Source organism: Mus pahari, chromosome 12 (assembly GCF_900095145.1).
Source record: "Mus pahari chromosome 12, PAHARI_EIJ_v1.1, whole genome shotgun sequence".
Lineage (NCBI taxonomy): Eukaryota > Metazoa > Chordata > Mammalia > Rodentia > Muridae > Mus > Mus pahari.
This window is the reverse complement of record NC_034601.1, coordinates 7070045-7078023: the sequence shown is the minus strand read 5'-3', so window position 1 is coordinate 7078023 and position 7979 is coordinate 7070045. Positions and strand designations below refer to the sequence as shown.

Sequence of the window (7979 nt, the reverse complement as noted above, 5' to 3'; positions counted from 1 at the left end):
TATATCCAAGTACACTGTAGCTGTCTTCAGATGCACCAGAGGAGGGCATCAGATCTCATTATGGATGGTTGTGAGCCACCATGTGGTTGCTGGGATTTTGAACTCAGGACCTTCAGAAGAGCAGTCAATGCTCTTAACCACTGAGCCATCTCTCCAGCCCCTCATTTTCTTTTTCGAGACAGGATTATAAAGGACATTTAATAAGAAAGATGTCTCTGGGGCCAAGGATGTACTTAGTACATTGCTTGCCTACATTTGCAGGAAGCCCTGGGCTCCATCAGTAGAGCACTAGTTGAATGTAGTAGCACCTGCTTGTAATCTGAGACTTTCGTTGTGGACATCTCCAAGAACAAAGTCACAGAAGACTGACACCTCCCAGTAACAGGCACTGTGCTGCCAGGACCCTCCATCCCTTGTCCCTTCCCTAGTTTGCAGCCCTGGACAGGAGAGATTCCACAATGGTTGAGAAATTGACCCACAGGGAGACTGACATGAGTGAGAGCTGGAGACCATCTTCCATGCCCCCTACTCTTCCTTCTAGGATCACTTCCTAAGTCCACAGGCGCCACACCCTGCCCCAGGAGGCGAGGCAATCTCAGGCTTTCCATGGCCTGTCCCCACCTGAGCTTCTCTAGGCTTCTGAAATAGAAAGTGGCCTTGAACCTCCTATTGCAGGTGCCCCTGAGTTAATGGGCAAACATTGGCACTTAGGGGCAAATTCCAAGAAGCACAATGTGACATGGCCAAGCCAGGTACACCGCAGGGACAGCCCTAGGATGCATGCCCCTCTGTAATCCTGACTTGGAGGTGTCCTGGAGAGACTGAGTCCATGGAGACCCAAGCGTGCTGAGGTATGCTCTCAACTCCTGCCTGCTATTGAGCTCAGCAACGGGACCCATTCTGGGCCTCAGCTATAGAGCAATGGAGCTGAGCTAGCGAGTGCTTGGCTCCCGTATGCCAAACTGCTTCCTTCTGTTCTGTTGGTTGGGACTATAGGTGAGATAGCATTGCAGGGAAAGGTCCTGCGGTCACATGCTCCAACAGTCAAAGGTCTGAACTGCCTAGAAAGCTCAGATAAATGAGCCTTCCGAAAGCTGGTGGCTGAGTGTAAATTGGGAGTCAGGCAGCCTGGGTTTAAGTCCTATTACTAACATGGAGTAACTGTATGACCCTTGACCATTTGCCTAACCTCTTTGACCTTCAACTGCTAAATCTAAATCTGTAAAGGAGAGTCATTTCCCTTGTAGGGTTATTGAGACAGCAGTGTGGTGTGGTGGACCGTGTGACTGTTTATGAAATAAACATGGTTCTGAGTCATGCTTCACCCCTCCCCCACCCCAAGCTTGCTCCCCTTGCAGACTGAAGTTCAGCTGGACTAGGGGATGGGTGGTTCCTGGAAGCTACAGGAGGAACCAGCTGATGACCCTAAGGTCACACAGCCCTGTTTAGTTGCTTACGTTTTTTTTTTTTTTTTGCTCTGTTGGGGGTGCAAGCCAGGCCTTACAAGTGTAAGGCAAGTGATTCCTGCTGAGCTGTACCCCAGCCTGCCTTTGGTATTGATTTGGGATCTTCCTTCCCTAATTCAAACCAGAATATCAGAACTCCTACATAGGTTAGTTAGACATTGTGTTGGCTTTCAGTCAATCTTGACACAAGCCAGAGTCATCTGAAAAGACAGACTCTTGAGATGCCAGAGCTTTTAAGTTCAGATTCCCATTTCAGAGAACCTGACCTAAGTTTGAACTCACGTAAACTAACAGGCTGGTACCTAGCATCAGTTTCCAAGTTGCCCCCCCCCCCACAAAAGCCCAGCCTAGCTCCAGGCTCTAGGCTGATCCCCAACAAGACCAGAGTTTCCAGGTTGCACCCTCAACCAGACCAGTGTCTCTAGGTTATTCCCCCAGCAAACCTGTACCCCAGGTTACCCCTTGCCTAACGACCACCAACGCAGAGGGGAGCAGAAATTAAGTTTATGACTTCCAGGACCAGCCAATTGTGTTACAGGCCGCAGGAGCTTTCCAATGAGATGCTTGCACATGTACTCCCTGCTTGCTGCTTACTATAAAGCCTTGCCCTGATAGACATTCAGGGCTTCACCACCACCAAAACCATCCTGCGTGACGGTGGTGCATTGGGGGGCTCGAACTAGCTTGAATAGAACAAAGACCCTGCTGGGAGTTGCATCAGGTTGGCTCCTGTGTGTGTTTTGGGGGAATCACTAACATTTCCTTGGCACAACACCCTCAGTGGGGAAAATGGCTCCACCACATTGACCCTGCGGGTAAGCCTGTGGGGTGTTTTCTTCATTGATATTTGATGTGGGGGGGCCCAGCAGTGCTGTCCCTGGGCAGGTGGTCCTGGGTTGTACAGGAAAGCAGGCTGAGCAAGCTACAAAAGCAAGCCAGTAAGCAATGACCCTCCATGGCCTTTGCTTCAGTTCCTGCCTCCAGGTTCCTGCCTTGTGTTCCTGCCTTGACTTCTCTTCCTGAGGGGACTGGAAGGCAGAAGATGGAAGAAACCCTTCCTCCTTAAGTTGCTTTTGGTCGTGGGTTTATGACAGCTGTAGAAACTAGGACAAAGACATTTGCTGTTCCTCTCACCCTTGTCCCTGACATAGTAGTGTATAGGGCTCAAGATGCATCAGCAGTGAAGTGGGGCAGAGGAGAGGCAGGGAGGGGGAGGGGGAGGGGGATAGAATCTGAAGAATCATCTCACCCCACCTGGCTCAAGCCATATCCACAGCCACCTCCTTGTTTCGTGTCCCAGGTGTGATGCTTGACTTCTCTGGACCTTTCCCCTCTCATCTGTATAAAGGTGGGTTGCCAAAAGGAGATGAGCTCATACCTCTTTCCCTTCCCGCTCCCCTCCTCCCTAATTTCTCTTCCTCTTCTGTTAGAGGCTCATGCTGTATCCTGTGTGTGATTTGGGTATGTTTTTCTTTTCCTTCTGTTTTTAAAAATAGAAACAGAGGCAAGCCCATAACTCTGCGGCCAGGCCAGGATCCCTGGGTGCCACTGCTTCCTTCTAGCTCCAAGCCCTGTCTGCAACAAGAGCAGAGACGGCACAGGGTCTCTCCCTGTAGGTTCTCCCTTGTAACCATAGAGCTTCCCTAACCTCTTCAGTGTCACAGGCTTCCTGCTGGGCTTTCAAAGCCAGAGCTTATAGCTCCAGGTCCTGAAAACTCAAGGTGTGTCACTCAAAGCCACAGTTGCATGTGCTAGTTAGAGGAAGTGCCGAGTCTCCGTCCCGAGGCTTACTGTTCTATGCTCAGAGCCCTGCCACTGGAGGAAGGTTGCTCCAGGCTTTTCCCCAATTTGGGGTTTTGCTCTTGAGTATCAGGGGTCTCCTACTGACCAAGGCTTGTGGCTCTCTCCTTCTCCTTCTTCTTCTCTCGTTGATCTGAATGCTTCAGCTCTCCTCTGCTTAGAAGAAAGTTGCAGTTCCTGGAAAGGAGCTGGCATGCCCGCCCTTCGGAAGGCATTTAGGATGTAGAGCCTAGAATGGGCAGAGCAGGGTTTCAGGTCTAAAGAGACGCTTCATTAGGACAGTACCTCATCCTGAATGGATGAGATCTGCTGGAGGAGCGAGGGCACTTTCTACTCAAATCCAGAGAACAATGAGGGTTCTGATTTACATGGTTGCAGAGGAGTTGCCAAGGTTCACACCACACCGTGTGGTCTAGACTGGCCTACATGCCATACGTATGACAGTGAGGCAGGCAATAGGTGGGACCATAAATCTGTGGCCACAAGGTCACAACACCCTATGTTTGTTTCCTTGTTTGTTTGTTGTTTTTTAAAAGTGTCCAGACAGGGGAGGTGAAAGGAATTCTCCGGGTCTCACACAAGGCCACTTTGGAGAAGTCCAGCCCTTCATGCCCTGGAGTCTTTTTTTTTTTTTTTAAGATTTATTTATTCATTATATGTAGGTACACTGTAGCTGTCTTCAGATTTATTTATTCATTATATGTAGGTACACTGTAGCTGTCTTCAGATTTATTTATTCATTATATGTAACTACACTGTAGCTGTCTTCAGACACTCCAGAAAAGGTTGCCAGATCTCATTACGGATGATTGTAAGCCACCATGTGGTTGCTGGGATTTGAACTTTGGAAGAGCAGTTGGTGCTCTTAACCTCTGAGCTGTCTCTCTAGCCCCTGTTTTTGTTTTTTGAGACAGGGTTTTTCTGTGTTGTAGTCCTGGCTGTCCTTGACTCTTAGAGATCCATCTGCCTCTTCCTCCCACACAGCAGGACCTTTGTATGCGCATCCTTGCCCAGCTTGCATCCTGTGTTTTTTGTTTTTTTGTTTTTTGTTTTTTTTTTTTAATTTTTAATCAATTCTGTGTCCCAGAGAGAGGGGGGAGAGCTGCTGAGGCTTGGTCTGACCTCTAGGTTGGAAGGAGGGAGAGAGGGAGGGAGGCAGAGAGAGAGAGAGAAGGAAGGAGGGTGCAAGGGAGGAAGAAAAGGTTATCATCTAATATCTTGCTGATGCGGGATGGGTCTGAGGCTTTTCTGGTTTTTGTGCAATGGGCTCAACCCTCTTTGTCTATGATAAAGACTATGTGTGGTTGAGAAAGGAGAATAAACTCTTCATTCACCGCAGAGAGGAACAGGGTGGGTGGGGTTCAATATGTTAGATTGTGGACCCCTCTAGCTGCCCCTCTCCCTCTCCTAGAAATCAAGCCATGTGTCCCTGAAGTATTACAACGTCTTCTTGCTGTGGTCCCTCAGCCCCTCCCTTGAAGGTTTCCTGTCAGGCAGATTTTGTTGTGCTAAATCACATGATGTGGAATTTTCCACCAACCCCAGAAAACTTAGAGGTCCCCTTTATTTGAGGCACGGCTCTGAAGTTTCTGTCTCCTCCTAGGTCCCCTGTCAGGCTGCCCCACAACGGCTATTTTTTTTCCCCTTTCAAGTAAGCGATCACCAACGTCTTCTTACCGCAACGGCCCTGTTGTTGTTTTGGGTAATTTGAGCAGGCGCTCATGTAGCCCAGGCTAGCCTCACAGTTCTATGTGGTGGAGACTGAGCTTCTCCTCCTCCTGCCTCTGTCTCCCAAGTGCACCAGCATGACAGGTTTTATTTTATTTTATTTTAGTGTCTGTTTGTGTTCCCACACGCATGTAGGTACCTGTGGAGAACAAAAGAGGGCGTCAGATCCCCGGAGCTCTCTGACAGGGATGCTGGGACCTGAACTTGGATTCTCTGGAAGAGCAGCAAATTCTTTTTACAACGGAACCACTTCTCCAGCCCCCAGGCTATTACAAAACATTTTTTTATTCATTCTCATTCTCTTTCCTTCTCTAGACCCATCCCTCTCATGTGTGCGCATGTGCGCAGGCCACTCTCAGCAGTTGTTTCTCTTCTCCGACTGTGTAGGTCCCGGGCATTGAATTCAGGGTGTCAGTTAGGTTTGGAATAAGTGCCGTCTGGCTAATCCTGTATCCCTTTCTCTGGTAGGTTTTTGTTTTGTATTCTGGCTTTCCTGATGCTCATGTTTGGAGCCTGAAGGGTGTTATGGAAACATTACCTCTCAGGCTTCGGTGCTGTGGGTCACCCACGATCACTGTGTAGGTTCTTACCGGCAGCTGTGTTTCATTTTTGGAAACAGTCTTACTATGTCACCCTGGTTAGCCTGAAACTTGCTATGTTGACCAGGCTGACCTCAAAAGTCGCCCTGCCGCTTGAGTGCTGGAACGGAACTCACATTGTCAGGCTTGGCAGCAAGCACCTTTATCCCCTGAGCCCTCTCATCAGCCCTATTTTTGTTATGTTTAGACAAACAATTTATGTTTGCTTATAAAACATCAGAAAATACAAAAAAAAAGTCTTTGATTATATTACACGGATACAACTATTTATTGTGCCCTTTATTCTTGAGAAAGTTTGAGAACTTTTTCCAGATGTTTCTGTGTACTTCCCCCTCCCAGATGTGTATTATGTAATTTTTATTTAAAACAAAAAAAAAAAAGGGTGAAACAGAATTGTTCTGCATTCTGTCAGGGATCAGTGTCTGTCCACTGCCTGCCACTGCAGGCCCAGAGAAGATGGCTTTCTTTCTCATCCATGGGAATCTCAGGGTGCTGGAACACGCCGTCTTTTGGCCTCTCTTGCTGTAGCATGTTGGATCACGGGCCCGCTCTGTTAAGACTGGTCACTCTAAATGGCCAGATCCCACATTCTGAAGGAACCAGTCCGTGTCCCCCAATTCCACAGGCCAGAAAGAGAGTTAAGTCATGCTATGTTGTTGGTGATTGGTTCTAATACTTTGATTCCATTGAGAATCTGCGTGTCCAGATGCTGAAGGTCCTTGTCCCCAGTTGGTTTTGGATCGCTCAATAAAGATGTCAACGGCCAATGGATGGGCATGGAGTGGGACACTTAGAGTTGTGTGGGTAGGACACAGAGAGGAAGGGAATAGAATTAGAATCCCCATGGCTTAGGGTCAAAGGATGGGTCGCAGGAGTGACAGGAGATAAAGCCAACCAGCCATGTGTGACTTTGGGTAAGTGGCCACTGGTCTTGGGTAGCAGGGGAAGGCTAAGGAATGCCAGTCTTTGAGGTAGCCAAGGCATTTAATAATAAGCTAGTGTGTGTGTGTGTGTGTGTGTGTGTGTGTGTGTGTGTGTCTTTCATTCTCAGATCCAAAGACAGCTCCTAGGCGGGTACAGGAGTATGATCTGCCAGGAGCCAAAATGGTGTAGCAAAACTCACCGCAACACTATGTGGCTTTGTAACCCCTAGTTTATGGTCCTAACTAGGTTCCTCAGGCTTCCTGTCAGAAGGCCTATGCAAAGATATAAGGGTCCCAAATGTCTTTTATTTAGGAATGTCTTAGTCACTGTTTTATTTCTGTGAAGAGACACCATGACCAAGGCTGCTCTTGTGAAAGAAAGCATTTAACTGGGGCTTGCTTACACTTTCAGAGGTTTAGTCCATTATCAGCATGGTGGAAGCATGGCCTCTGAAACTTCAAAGCCCACCCCCAATGACTTCCCCAGCAAGGCCACACCTCCTAATCCCTTTCAAAGTCTCAGGTCTTAGTGACTAAGCATTCAAGTATATGAACCCATGGGGGCCATTCTTAGTCAAACCAGCACAGGATTGCCATTCATCCTCTTTGTTGAAAGTTCTCCCTCCATGACACTCTTCTCCAGGTTCTAAAGGAAAGCTTGTCCTTGTGCCCTTCCACAATCATCATTGCTGATATGATGTATTGTCCTTTTCTAAGGCTCTCCTGCATCAAGGCCTGATGATGGCAGTCATGATTTCAAGTTTCTGTCTTTTGGTTTTTTGTTTTTTTTTTTTTTGAGACAGGGTTTCTCTGTATAGCCCTGGCTGTCCTGGAACTCACTCCATAGACCAGGCTGGCCTCGAACTCAGAAAGGTTTCTGTCTTTTAATAAAGCACACTTCTGGGGGCTGGAAAGATGGCTCAGCAGTTAAGAGCACTGACTGCTCTTCCAGAGGTCCTGAGTTCAATTCCCAGCAACCACATGGTGGCTCATGGCCATCTGTAATGGGATCTGACACCTTCTTCTGGTGTGTCTGAAGACAGCTACAGTGTACTCACATAAAATAAATAAATAAATAATTTTTTTTTAAGTGCACTTCTGAGGTGGGGGCTTGTGCCTGCTCTTTCCTGCTTGCTCTCCTCTTGTCTAAACCCCTTAGTTAGATTTTTAAAGAATTAAGAGGCTGGGGGGACGTGGTCTAATGGTAAGTGCCTGCTGTTGGACCATGAGAACTGGCATGTGGATGTCCAACCACAGAGGGAGGGAGGGACAGGTGGCCACCCACCCGAGCTGAAGCAGCAGCTCCAGGGTTTCTGAGAGACCTGTCTCAAAAGATCAGGTGTCTTCTTTGATTGTTCTTCACTCCCAGTCAATTTCTGGCTTCTACGCTCACACGTGTGCACACACACACAGACAAACAAGCAAAACACACACACACACACACACACAAATACACACACACA

At 48.0% G+C, this 7979-nt stretch overlaps 1 protein-coding gene across 1 annotated transcript in view; it reads left to right on the top strand.

Annotated features, from left to right (window-relative positions):
* The first annotated feature begins 752 nt into the window (after nucleotides 1–752).
* Litaf (lipopolysaccharide induced TNF factor) overlaps nucleotides 753–7979 on the top strand; it is a 46541-nt gene continuing 39314 nt past the window's right edge. The window contains exon 1 of the mRNA XM_029544715.1: nucleotides 753–851. The gene's annotated coding sequence lies outside the window, so the exon portion shown is untranslated. The remainder of the gene's footprint in view (nucleotides 852–7979) is intronic.